Source organism: Helianthus annuus, chromosome 13 (assembly GCF_002127325.2).
Source record: "Helianthus annuus cultivar XRQ/B chromosome 13, HanXRQr2.0-SUNRISE, whole genome shotgun sequence".
Lineage (NCBI taxonomy): Eukaryota > Viridiplantae > Streptophyta > Magnoliopsida > Asterales > Asteraceae > Helianthus > Helianthus annuus.
This window is the reverse complement of record NC_035445.2, coordinates 109,393,236-109,408,348: the sequence shown is the minus strand read 5'-3', so window position 1 is coordinate 109,408,348 and position 15,113 is coordinate 109,393,236. Positions and strand designations below refer to the sequence as shown.

The window sequence follows — 15,113 nt, the reverse complement described above, 5'->3', positions numbered from 1 at the left end:
ATGGTATTAATTAAATTGCTCAGTATAATTGGTGGCTGGATCCTGGTCAGTCACGCCCCCAGACGGTGGCATTCCGCACGTGGGTTTTGGGGGTGTGACAGATTGGTATCAGAACCATTGGTTATAGTGAACTTGGTTTTAAAAAGGGGAATCTTTTTGAGAAAAACCAGACTATAACCCGTGACTCGTGACGACACTACACTCCAAGTGCAAGACTCAACACATTAGACCTCATAGCTCGGACTAGTGTTTACTTGCTTGCTTGCTTTATGCTTTTGTTCTGCTATACGTACCAGTGTGCCTAGTTTGATAGATACACCTCCCTCTTCTATCTCATTCTCGCTACTTCACGACATCACACTCATACTATGTTTTCTGATTATGAAGACAATGAGTGGACGTGGAAGAGGGAACATCAACATGACTCAGGCTCAATTCACTAACCTGCTTAACACGATGGCTGCAGCTTTCGCAGCTCACCCTGGAGGTAAACTCGTTATTTTAGGATGTTTAGATCCTACCGCTGCCTCGTCTTTTCACCTCTAAACCTATTCGTTTCGCTTCTCACAACAGGTCAGCATGCGTCTGCGCAACCACATGTTTGTACTTTCAAAACCTTCATGGATTGCAAGCCTCTCCCTTTCAATGGCACTGAGGGTGCCATAGGTCTCCTACACTGGATTGAGAAGGTCGAAGTTGTCTTTGCTGTTTGTGAGTGTCCCCCTGCGAATTGGGTGAAGTTTGCTACTGGTACGCTTGAAGGAAACGCGCTTTCCTGGTGGAAGGCGCAAATTCAGATGTTTGGTTTGCAAACTGCTAATGCTACCGCGTGGGAAGATTTCAAGGACATGATTAAGGAAGAGTATTGTCACAGGGATGACATCCACAAGCTCGAAAACGAGTACTTTGAGCTCAAGATGGTTGGATCAGAGATTGAGGCATACACCAAACAGTCCAACGACTATGCTGCTCTTTGCCCTAACATGTCTCAACCTATGTATCGAAGGATCGAATTGTACATCAAGGGTTTGGCCCTAGAAATCCGGAGCCACGTGACCGCAGCCAACCTCAATATCATTCAGCCAGTCATCCGTCTCGCTCACAAACTCACTGATCAGGCTGTGGAACAGGGCAAGCTGCCCAAGAGGGTCAGTGTTACTACTGGAACTTCTAGTGATAACAAGCGTAAGTGGGAAGGAAACCAAAGCAAGGATGCTAACCGTACTCAAGTCCCATCTCAGCAGAGGAAAACTGAAAACGGCAAGGGCCCTCAACAACAGGGTGGCTATCGCGGGAACCACCCCAAGTGCAACAAGTGCAACCGACACCACAGCGGGCCTTGTGGAAAAGGTCAGTGTCAGCGATGTAACAAGATGGGGCATGAGGCCAAGGACTGCAGGAGTCCACGTCCCGCAGGGCAGAACCAGCGGCAGCAGCAACATCATGGGAATGTCAAGGGTTGTTTCCAGTGTGGAGCTGAGGGACACATTAAGAAGAATTGCCCTGAACTGAACCAGAACCGCAACAACAATCAGGGAGCTGGAAACAACGATCAAAACAACAACAATGCTGGGAATGGTGCAAGAGGAAGGGCTTTTGTGATTGGAGCTGGAGAAGCAAGGAATGACCCCAACGTCGTGGCAGGTAAGTTCCTACTCGATGATCATTATGTTTCCATATTATTTGATTCTGGAGCCGATGCTAGTTATGTATCCCTACGTATTAGTAAGAAGCTTAAGCACCCGCCTACGCTACTAAGTTCTAAGCATATCGTCGAGTTAGCTAATGGTAGAAACATTGAGGCCTCACATGTTATCAACGACTGCAAACTAGTACTGTCTGGTCAGACCTATAGCATCAATCTTTTCCCTATCGTTCTTGGAAGCTTCGACGTCGTCATCGGTATGGATTGGCTATCCAAGCATCGCGCTGAAATCCTCTGTCAAGAGAAAATGGTTCGCATCCCCCGCCGTTCTGGCAAACCCCTCATCGTACAAGGTGACAAAGGCGGAGAAGTCACAGGCATCATCTCGTTCCTAAAAGCCCAGAAGTGTTTACGAAAGGGGCACACCGCTATCTTAGCACTTCTCACCAACACACAGGAAAAGGAAAAGAGGATTGAAGATTTTCCAGTGGTACGCGACTACCCCGAGGTATTTCCTGAAGGATTGCATGGACTCCCTCCCCACCGTCAGGTCGAATTCCAAATCGAGCTAGCTCCCGAAGCAGCACCTATAGCTCGTGTGCCTTATCGACTAGCCCCCGCAGAACTGACGAAACTCTCTACGCAACTACAGGAACTATTGGATAAAGGATTTATCCGTCCTAGTTCGTCACCCTAGGGAGCACCAGTGCTCTTTGTCAAGAAGAAGGATGGCACATTCCGAATGTGCATCGACTATCACGAGCTGAACAAGGTTACCATCAAAAATCGCTACCCTCTCCCACGTATCGACGATCTATTCGATCAGTTGCAGGGATCGAGCTACTACTCTAAGATTAACCTACGATCAGGCTATCATCAGCTAAGAGTCCGTAATGAAGACATCTCCAAGACTGCGTTCAGAACTCGTTATGGACATTACGAGTTCCTTGTCATGCCCTTTGGAATGACTAACGCGCCTGCAGTATTCATGGATCTCATGAACTGAGTGTGCAAGCCTTACCTCGACAAATTCGTAATTTTGTTTATTGACGACATCCTGATCTACTCGAAAAGTCAAAGGGAGCATGAACAGCACCTGCGTCTTATTCTCGAACTCCTTCGCAATGAACAACTATACGCCAAGTTCTCGAAGTGTGACTTCTGGCTTCGAGAGGTCCATTTCCTTGGGCACGTGGTCAATAAGGACAGAATTCACGTCGACCCAGCTAAGATCGACTCTGTAAAGAACTGGCCTACACCTAAAACTCTGACCGAAGTTTGCCAGTTCTTGGGATTGGCAGGATACTATCGTAGATTTATCAAGGGATTTTCGAAGATTGCCCAGCCCCTCACAACTCTCACCCAGAAGGGCATTGCTTACAAATGGAATGAAGCTCAGGAGTCCGCATTCCAGAAGCTGAAGGATAACCTCTGTAGTGCTCCTATTCTCTCGTTACCCGAAGGTACCGACGACTTTGTGGTTTACTGCGATGCGTCTATTCATGGGCTCGGTTGCGTGTTAATGCAATGCGAGAAAGTTATTGCTTACGCTTCTCGACAACTTAAGACTCACGAAAGGAACTACACTACGCACGACTTGGAACTGGGAGCAGTGGTTTTTGCTCTTAAGATAGGGAGACATTACCTGTACGGTACCAAGTGCACCATTTACACCGATCACAGGAGTCTCGAGCATATCTTCAAGCAAAAGGAATTAAACATGCGACAACGTCGATGGGTCGAACTCTTGAATGATTACGAATGCGCAATTAAGTACCACCCGGGCAAGGCCAATGTCATGGCAGACGTCCTCAGCAGAAAAGACACTACACCCAAGCGTGTGCAAGCGCTACAACTTACTATCCAGTCTAACCTCCCTACTCAGATTCGAAATGCTCAGGTTGAAGCACTGAAACCAGAGAACATCAGGGCTGAGTCCCTGCGAGGATTGAGGCAGCGATTAGAACCAAAAAGAAGATGGCGCTTACTATGTGACAGGGTGCAATTGGGTTCCACTCTATGGAGATCTACGTGAACTTGTGATGGACAAAGCCCATAAGTCCCGTTACTCAGTACATCCTGGTTCGGATAAGATATACCACGACTTAAGGACTACGTATTGGTGGCCTGGCATGAAAGCCCACGTAGCAACATATGTCAGCAAATGTTTGACTTGCGCGAGAGTCAAGACTGAGTACCAGAAACCAGCGGGCCTACTCCAACAGCCAGAGATCCCGAAATGGAAATGGGAGCAAATCTCCATGGATTTCGTTACTGGCTTACCTAGATCTCAGCGCGGAAACGATACTATCTGGGTGATAGTAGACCGATTAACTAAATCTGCACACTTTTTAGCTATTAAAGAAACAGACAAGTTTTCTACCTTGGCAGACGTTTACTTAAAGGAAGTGGTTTCGAGGCACGGGGTGCCAACCTCCATTATTTCCGATTGAGACGCACGTTTTACTTCTGAGTTGTGGCAAGCTATGCACAAATCCTTTGGCTCACGTTTGGACATGAGCACCGCTTATCATCCACAAACGGATGGGCAGTCTGAACGCACCATCCAAACCCTGGAAGACATGCTTAGGGCATGTGTGATCGATTTTGGCAAGAATTGGGAGAAGCATCTACCACTAGTGGAATTCTCGTATAATAACAGTTACCACACCAGCATTCAGGCAGCACCCTTTGAGGCATTGTACGGGCGTAAATACCGATCACCTCTTTGCTGGGCGGAAGTTGGTGACAGCCAGATCACAGGCCCGGAACTGGTGGTAGACACAACGGAGAATATTGCCCAGATCAGACAACGCATGGCGGCAGCTCGTGATCGTTAGAAAAGTTATGCTGACAAGCATAGGAAACCGCTAGAATTCCAGGTCGGTGATCGGGTTCTACTCAAAGTCTCACCCTGGAAGGGTGTGGTTCGTTTCGGTAAACGGGGCAAGCTGAATCCACGATATGTTGGACCATTCGAAATTACCGAGAGGATCGGTAAGGTTGCTTATAGGTTGAACCTGCCAGAAGAGCTGAGTGCGGTGCACAACGTCTTCCACGTGTCTAATCTGAAGAAGTGTCTGTTAGATGAAACACTCATAATTCCCTTCAAGGAACTCACTATTGACGAACAACTACACTTTACTGAGGAACCGATTGAGATCACGGATCGAGAGATCAAAACCCTCAAACGTAGCCAGATACCTCTCGTGCGAGTTCGTTTGAACTCGCGACGTGGCCCAGAGTTTACCTGGGAGCGGGAAGACCAGATGAAGTGCAAGTATCCCCAGTTGTTCCCAAATGAAACCCCCAGCACTGAAGCTACAACCGAATTTCGGGACGAAATTCCAAACTAACGGGGGGATGATGTGACACCCCGTTGAAACACTCTCACTCATACTAGCTTGACAGTGGTTGCCTTAACTTTCGGGACGAAAGTTCTTAAAACTTGGGGATAATGTGACACTCTAGGTTTTCCCGAACAACTATCTTGTATTAGCATCATACGTGTACATATTATATTAAATGAATGTTTGTGATTTATCTTGATGTGCTGTGTGTTAATAATGTGTACATATAAAGTATAGTCGTATATAAGTATATATGTAATGAACCGAAACCGCGGTTCCAAGTCGAGATGTGGGCCGCCAACCCACATAGGTAACCTAGCCCAACACACAAGGGCCCGACTCGAGACCACTTGGTCTCGAGTAAACAGTAAACAGTTGGGCCGGTTGGGCCATGCACCCCTAAAGCCACTCGGAACCCATGTAGGGTGCACCATCTTGTATAGAAACCCATGCCATCATCCACACTTCCCTTACACTCACTCCCACACTCTCCTCTACACTTTCTCTCACTAAAACCCTAAGTCTCAACATCCTTCTCCCCCCCCCCATTCTCTCGGATCAATCGGCAACAACAAGGAACCTCGGCCGAGCTCATTATCATCACTTGGAGACTTCACTTCATCATCTCCTTATACACCTCGGTGTCACATATCAACCGGTTAGTGTTTTAGATATTCACTAGGTGTTTATGTGTATAATGGTGCTACTTGCCTTGAATGATTGCAATGATGAGTGAAATATGTGAACTCTTGTGTAATAATGAAGTGCTAAGATATTTGAATGATGAATGATTGTAGTTTAGGATGCTTATGGTCATTTGATTCATGTTAGATAAAGTAGGACAAATATTGTGTTTAATGATGGTCACAAGGTTATCTTGATATTTAAGATGTATGCCACATGATTCTTGTCCACAAATCTCGGATTATATGTTATAATGTTGAGGATCTATACATATGCTTTGGATGTAAAGATGAATGATAAAACCCTAGTGATGAACTATAGGAATATGATATGAATGAGTGTTGAATAATTTGAATATATGATGAACAACATGTATATGAGTTGAAGGTGCCTTGAATATTTGAAAAACTTGTTGTTTAATCCATTTTGGTTAATTGTTAGACAAAGAAACATGTTTGTGCATTTTCATTGGATAGTACATGGGAGCATGACATGGAAATTCTATTGGATAGTACGACTTGTGCAGACATGCAGGAAACAACAGGTGGTGAAGTCGAAACCCTTGGTCTCGACTCGAGACCATGGAGCTACAACTCGAGACCGCAGCGATTGCGACTCGAGACCTAGACCAAGCAACTCAAAACAGACTTCAGGGACTCGAGACCATCAAGGTCTCGACTCGAGATCACATAATCTCGGCTCGAGATTGGACTCAAGACCTCTAGGGTTGCGACTTAAGCCTGCACTACTCGAGACCTCCTGGTTGCGACTCTAGACCGCCTGTTCTCGAGTCGAGACCACTTAGTCTCGATTGAGCTGTCTGACTCAGTTATTGGGCCACCAAATGTGACAACGTGTTTTGGGCTTGCATCTGTGCTACTGTGCTATGTGCTGATTGAATGTTTAAGGATTGGAACAGGCCCAATAACTTAGATGATGATTGTATGTTATGCATGCTATGTGTTAGGTTATGTGTAAAATATACATGACATCTCTGTACCCAAACCTGACCTATACTGATAACCATGCTAGGACGTGGTGACCAGCGTGCTTGACAAGTAACCTAATCTGCCGAGCAACCCAAGGTGAGTTCACACACACTAAAAGCATGCGTCCCAGGGAGGGACACGGACAAACTTCCAACTTTGGGAAAAATACTTTTGAACTATTATTTCCGGGGGAAATACGAATGGGTACTTTTAAATTACTATCTCCGGGGGAGATACGTTTGGATATTATTTATAAATCACAACTAGCCAAGCTAAACGAAACTCTAGCATATTAAGTCCCTGCTTACAGTACCGATTAATCGCCGGGGGCGAAGGGGTTATTAGTTGATAGCGCTATTAGGTTTGACAACCTCACACCATGACCGGGGGGATCGGGCGTGAACTAGTAGACCTTGCATCTTGGTCAATGATGATAGACATTGACTCGGGGCACAAAAACTTTACGTCAACAGTTTCGGTATCGACAGTTTAGTGAGCTTACAGATGGGGTAGCTCCCCATAACGTGATTATAAATGCTTTATCTAAACAACTTACGTTTTCGAAAACTAAAACTTGACACCTCGTGAACTCGCCAATATTATGTTGATACCCTACTGCATGCTTTGCAGGTACCCAGTGACTCAGGAGCTTGCAGCTTGTGGATGTGTAGTGGTCGTCTAACCCGTGTGTTGGGTTCTAAACAAACTTGAACTATGAACTTTGTTTTAAACTATTTTGCCTATGCTTCTGCTACTTACCTAAACTACTATTTGAATCTAAAACTTTTGAACTTTGGTTATGTTATTTGCTAACCCTGTGGTTGGTGAATACTACTCATGCTATTAATTAAATTGCTCAGTATAATTGGTGGCTGGATCCTGGTCAGTCACGCCCCAGATGGTGGCATTCCGCACTTGGGTTTTGGGGGTGTGACAGTCGATGCCGGCGGTGGTTGTTCCGGCAAAAACCCCCAAACCACCTGGGTGTTTGCCGCACTCCGGCAGCCATCAAATGGCACAAAATCGGTGGCTGAGGTGGATCAACACCCACTATTTATCGAAGAGACAGAGACACAAATAAGCACAATCACCCCCCCCCCCCCATCGACACACCACCACTTTCCATATTCTCAGTGATGCCGACCAACCACCATCACCTCCATTTACCTCCATCACCTCCATGAACGGCAAAAACCCCCAAACCACCTGGGTGTTTCCTGCACTCCGGCAGCTATCAAAAACCCCAAACCACCGGAGTTTGCCGGAAGTGAAACGGGTAGCCGGAGCTCGCCGGAGGTTCGACGGAGCAACTACACCCCCTTCCCCGTCGTCTACTGCCATAAGCACATAAACATCATCATCCTCAGAAAAACGGCCGGAGAATACATCCCCTGAGCCGTCGCCGTCGATTCTCATCATCATCGTCACTAATAAAAGCAGATTATCATCATACTCATCTTCAACAGCAGAACGTCGTCATCATCATCATCTCTGACGGCAAAAACGAGTGAACGAAAGTGGTGGTGTGGGTGTGCGACAGTTACCCCAAATCGGAGCTTTTTGGGCGGTGGTTTTGTGACAGAAAAAAATGGAGATGAAGGAGATAAGGTGTTTCACCTTTAAGATCAAGATGAGAGGATTTATCAAAAAAGAAACACAGGGAAAGAGATGACATTTAAAGAGAGAGGAGAGAGGAGAGAGGTAATTAAAAATTCAGGGAATTAAATGAAGAGAGAGGTTGACATTTGGGGTAAATGACTAAACACCCCTTCTTCTGATTGGCTAAGAGTGGTTCTCGCGGTTCTTACAACTAGATGTGGTTTTCATTTTAGCGGCTCCCTATATATATATATATATATATATATATATATATATATATATATATATATATATATATATATAAATATATATATATATATAAATATATATATATATATATATATATACACACACAGTGGAGGGTTCAAATGAAAAGAAAAATTTTGTAAGAATAAAAAGATTAAGTTTTAAACCAATATAAATACTCTATTTTACTTCATTTAATATGTGTATTTAATGTTATTAATAAGGGCATATAGGTAAATTTCTAATTGTAATTAATTAGCTAACTAATTAAAATTGTAACTCACTTTTAAATATACTTTTTCAAGATAAAATAATTTAGGATGAAGGACAATTTTCGACATGTGTAGGATAAATTTTAGTATGTGTAGAATAAATTCTTAAATGTGTATGATAAATTTAGATATGTGTAAGGTAAATTTTGGTAAGTGTAAGCTATATGTAGGATAAATTTTGAAATGTATAGTAGTAAAATGTTTTTTGCTTTATTAATGAGAGATAACATAATTAATAGGGAATGTTATAAAATATTTAATGTTTTAATATTATGTCATTTCTTCTCACATTAAATTTATTCTCAAATAAACATTTCCCTATATATATGTGTGTGTGTGTGTGTGTATAAAGAAGAGAGAGGACCGGCGCAAACATCGTGGGGAGGACGTTGAGGATGGGGACGGCCCTAGGGGCAAGGGCGAAGGTTAGATGGGGCCGGGAGGGGCGCTCGACCCCCAACTTTTCGCTCAGTAGTGTTATGTATGTAGCTTTCGTATAGAAATTTTTTGGTATATACTTTTTCGAATCCCTGGTTCTATAGAAACTTTTTGGTATATACGTTTTTGACCCCTCTGTCGGAAATCTCAAACTTCGCAATTACCTAAGGGGCGGTGTGCTGAGGTGTCGCCAGCTTCGCCAATCCTAGACTACTCACCCCACCGAGTAGCCTAACATAAGTACTATTTAAAAATTCAAAGATGTATAGTGAAACTAAGTACGATAATTACGGAGAGATTATGATTCACGTCAACGTCTTTGCTTACTCATACCCTTAAGTCAATAACCTTCGAGAAAGTCAAAGATTTATGATTCTCCTTCTCTAGAACCTGATAAATAGAAGTCTGAATGCTGAGTCACCGCCGTATATAGTATAATAATTCGTTAACTCATATTTTATAACACATATGCTACACACGTGATAAACTATAATTAAAACTGTTATTTTGCACCAAATTACTAAAAACTAATGGTAACTCATATTTAAATAACCAAATTGCTAGTTTTCGTTTACTATTCTTCCATATGTTCACATTGTTTGAAGCAAATAATTATTTCCCCCTTTTAAAGAAACTAGTGGGAAACCCGTGCGTTGCAGCGGAGTTGACAATATGGGCCGAGAACATAATTTAAACCTAAACGTTAAAAACCTTTATGATGTCTATTACAAAAAGTACCCGTGTAATACACGGGTTGAGTAAGTAAATAGTTATTAATGGAAATTTAAGAAATATTTTTTAGTTAATTTTTCTATTAAGAAATAGGATACCTTAAAGACATAAAAAAGCGGGAAAATGAATCATCAGTTCATAGAATTCATAGAATTGTGGCACATGTTGTAACCGGTTACTTATCCATTAGGTACAAATAATTTTATACCCATGCACAGTCCGGGTGTTTCGACGTAATAACAAAAACCAAGCAAGCCCAAACATGAAATGACAAGATCTGTTAACGGTACCAACCATTCTACGATCAATCATACAACACCCGTCAGCACATAGCAACATCGGGAACGTGTCAAACCCTTCAGAAAGACACAACGTCATAATAAGCCGAATACACCTCTGGATTTCAGGCATTTCCGCCAACGAAGTATCACCGCTTGACTTTGTATAGGCCCGAAGCAAAATAATCCACCAAAATCCTGAATCAACAGGAGCCACTCAACCAAACCAATGGCACTTTCACGATAATCAGCCAATATGGTTTGGTTTCTGTGTTCCTAACTGGATCGTGAAGCACTTTAAAACTTGCAGGCATTGCCCCTTCTCCTAACTTGAATTTGTCTACCTTTTTCTCTCGGGATTGGAGTAAAACTGCTTTTAAAAGAAAATTCTTTACTATTTCGGACTCCCCGTTCATCATAAAGGCCAAAGCACTCGGCACAAAGTCTCTTATAAAAACCTGCAGACATAGTGTTTAAACGTGCAGGTCAACATGTGTAGTTTTTATGTGCTGGTCAAACCGGGTCGGGCCAAACCACCAACCTTTTCTTCCCATTTTTATTCAGTTTTTTAGTTACAGAAACAATGTAATCATGGTTATCAATAGCGAATATCTATACGCTACGTAGTGATAGCGACGAAATAGCGCCTGCTATTTCATGTTTAGCGATGCAGGGGTAAAAAAGTGATTTTCATGTATAAATAGTTAAAATAGGCTATTTCAGGTATTAAAGTGCTAAAAATACCCTAAAATAGTGAAAATACGCCATCTTTATCATCTAAACAAATATAAACTAAATTTTTATAAAAATAAAAAAAGCCCCTAAAATTCTCTATTCTTCAGCTATTTAGTCACTAACCAGTGAATAGCACCAAAACCTCGCAACGTTATGGCACGCGCTATAATGGACGCTATTACCACTATTGACATCTATGAATCTAATCTCTTTTAAATAGAACAATTTAGGACGTTATACGAATTTGAATACAAGTTAGACTAATTTTGACCCGTTTAACTTGTACCCATTTTATATTTTGCTACGTTTTTTTTTACATATATCAAATAAAATCACAAAATACAGCCTGAATTGACCCGTTAAATGAGGTGCATATTGGAGACTTTGCAAAAGAAAATTAACGGAAATCACCTGGTCATAGTTAAAAATATACCAATACGAACACCTCCCGGGCCTAAGCGCTGTTGTCACCATACACATAATGCTTATTCACTGTGATGTTTGCAAGATCACAAAGCTTTTCCACTTTGTTCCCTGCAAATCCAGACCAAACTATGTGAGAATCAATAGTACGGGTTTAAATGATCCAAACTACCTGTTGACTACTGGAGGGCGGCTCACTAAAAGCTTGAATGAAGCCGAGTTTAAACAAGCTTGAGCCTAAAAATAAGCTCGTTTAATAAATGATCCCAAACACAGGTTTCACTTATCGGGTTCCATAAGGCTCGCGATCTTAGACGAGCCTATTATTTATATAAATCTTATTTTACATATTAAATATATATTTACATAATGATAGCTATTATATATAACATTATGATAAAGATAATTGAATTATATTATCTTGTTTATATAAAAATATTATAATTATATAAAAAATTGTAAATATATATATATATATATATATATAGATAAATTAACAAAATGTTTAATAGATATAGAGCCCAAAAGGAGCATAGCTCAAACAACATCCCTACCTGACCCGTTCAACTCAAACAACATGTTCTAGTTGTTCCAACCCTACGAAGTCAAAGCTGCAAGATGCAAGGGGCTAGCATGTCGTCTAGGCGCAAAAAAAAAAAAAAAAAAAAAAAAAAAAAAAAAAAAAAAACAAGTTCAAATGAAAACCACCGGACATCATATCCTCAATTCATCATCAACCATACACAGGAATCTAAACCAAACATTTTTTTTTATCATTCAGCAACTAACCAGTCAGTATAGCAGCATAATATTTGAACTACTTGCTTTGGAAGTTGGAAAACTACATTGGGTATTAAATAAAGCGCAACGTGTTCCCAATCGCCCACATGTTTCCCGACTGTACTAAGCTGGCAATTCATGAGCCCGATCTTCAAACAGCCCGCCCCGTTAAACGGGCAGAAAACCCACATCTGAATACCGGTGAACGTTCCACCTAAAGCGGGCTTTACATGAACGTACACTTTTGCCCGCTCTAAATTACCCTTTTTTAATTTTTTTCTTCATAGAGTCTTTCGGCAAATCCATCCAATATTCACCGTCGTTTCTCCCACCTTGCGGAAAGTTTGACCCCGACGGGTCAACCCGGTGACCTTCTGGCTCGCCTCTTTTGTACAACAAAGCTCCATTTTCAAAGAACCATGGTACAGAAGACGGTAAGTAAATCTCATCCAGATGGAAATAAAACGTGGGCCCGTAATGTTCAATGAGAGCATGAACCTGATCAAGATTTGGCATCGAATGCAAACCCGGGTTTACGTTTTTCAAGCACAAAATGTTTAAATCTTCACCGGGACTCCAAAGACAACTACAGAAAAACGTACCGACCAAAACGCCTTTTTCGTAAACTCCTCGATTACAAGGTCATGTCTTCCAAACACACTTAATGAACAACAAGAATTTACCATCATTCTAGCATAAGCAGACCCAATACAACCAGTGTTCTCAATTGCTTAAACAAATTTTCACCAATGGTTAATCATCTGAAACACTTCCAAACACAATGTATTGTAGCCCATTTTGTTACATCTAACTATCATAAACAAACTACTATAAACAAAAAGATAAAAATATGAAACAACTAACCTCATTCTCAGTGGCTTCACCGATATGGAGATCGGCCTGAACCACTCTGGCACCACATTGATCACCACCAGTCATCATATCAACAGGCAACTGACCAAATTGCGGCACATACACCTCTCTAATCCGCTTATCCCTGCACAAATCCTGCTTGGACGAAGTTGCATTCTTCAACCACTTAAACCAACCTAAAACAAAGACTTCACATAAGGCAAGTTAGGGGTAAGTTTCTGCTAACACATATACACTAAAAGCTGTGATATGCTTTCGCTACAGCCTCCCATTCCATTAACCAATTTTGGTTGTTTTCGATAATCATTCGTCTTGATCTCCTAATCCAATTGGCTTTACCGGCATACTGGTGGTCGACAAAGACGCCACCTCAGCCGTTGTACCCAACCTCAGCCTAATTTCAATTTCACAAATTTCAAACCCTAATTTTATGAGTTTTAAGATATCTTGGATCACTTTCCTGTAGAAATTGGAGACGAATTGATCTCTTGTCGGCCCATTGTTAAGTAAACGCATTGCAGATTCAGATCATCAATTCAACAAACCTTAACAGTGAAAAATAAACCTTTTCAGAAGATTAAAAAATAGATGAAGAAAATCGTACCTTTGGCCAATATCATTAGGGTTTGAAAACAAGCGTGGTGACGAAAGACTACTCTATTTGTCGCTAACGTTTTCGTGGTGGTGGCTATACCGCCGTAGACCGGTCATCGGAATCACCGACCGGATCCATCATATTCTCTCTTTCTCCGTTTGTAGCTCCATCTCTCTCTCCAACTCTCTCTTTTTCTCCGATCTGAATAGGTATTATAGAGAGCAGAGGGGGCGATGAAAACCACCGGAAGCCAAGACGCTTCATTTGCAATTGGAAACTGAAGGCATGTGATAGGTTTTTGGGGGAGAAGAGAGAGGCCGTGTGAGGGGAGAGGGGCATAAATGGAAGAAAATGACAAAAAAATTATAGATTTTAACTGACTCTTCATATGCCATCTTAAAAATTGTGCTAGAAATTACCATTTTGTACATGGAAGATGTTTTATATAGTTATATAGATATATAGATAGATAGGAAAAATTCAAAACGTCTTTTTGGCCGAGTGGAAATGAGCTCTAAAACAGGTTCGAGCTCGATTTTGTTTGAGCTTGACTTGATTAAAGCATATAACAAGTTGTCTCAAGATGAGTGTTTCGGTTCGTTTTCACCAATATATAGAATGGCGATATGTTGTGAACCAAAATAATATTTATATTTATATAAGAGGTAATTACGTTTTTCGTCCCTGCGGTTTATTGAAAATTCAATTACAGTTCATTAGTATAAAAATTGCTAAAACAGTACAAGGACTTTCACTTTTGTAACAATTACAGTCCACCCTCAGTAACCCTACAATTATTCTGTTAGTTTATCTGAAATGACCAAAATGCCCATGTTATTAAAACTAAAGTATAAATAAACATAGAGTTAGTTACGCTTTTCGTCCTTGTGTTTGTACAAAATAACTATTACAGTCTATTAGTTTAAAAATTTCCAAAACAATACGAGTACTTTCAAAACTTTCACCTTCAAATCGCCAACAATGATAGTTAACGGGTTCATCTATCAAATATCCTTCACTCTCTCTGTTTCTTCAGATTCTGAAAGAACATCACCTGCTTCGGCTTCACACCTTCTCCACTTTATCCATCTTCACCATCTCACACTACCACCATCTAAACCCACCTCCGGCGGGCCGCCCATCCCCCCTCCGCTGCTAAAACCACACACACACACACATACATACATACATACATACATACATACATACATACATACATACATACATACATACATACATACATACATACATACATACATACATACATACATACATACATACATACATACATACATACATACATACATACATACATACATACATACATACATACATACATACATACATACATACATACATACATACATACATACATACATACATACATACATACATACATACATACATACATACATACATACATACATACATACATACATACATACATACATACATACATACATACATACATACA

The 15,113-nt window shown here is 41.3% G+C and overlaps 1 long non-coding RNA gene across 7 annotated transcripts; it reads right to left on the bottom strand.

The window, feature by feature from the left end:
* Positions 1-10,069: 10,069 nt before the first annotated feature.
* On the bottom strand, positions 10,070-14,087 carry LOC110899009. 7 transcript variants are annotated; one of them, XR_004876815.1, is made up of 4 exons: positions 12,181-14,087; positions 11,946-12,031; positions 11,380-11,502; positions 10,070-10,691 (listed from the first exon to the last, which is right to left on the bottom strand). It is a non-coding gene; the product is annotated as an uncharacterized LOC110899009 (long non-coding RNA). The 7 variants fall into 7 exon arrangements; XR_004876817.1 differs by lacking the exon at positions 11,946-12,031 and having other exon boundaries at positions 12,181-13,232; positions 13,649-14,083; XR_002569855.2 differs by lacking the exon at positions 11,946-12,031 and having other exon boundaries at positions 12,181-12,940; positions 13,036-14,082.
* Between the last annotated feature and the right edge of the window lie 1,026 nt (positions 14,088-15,113).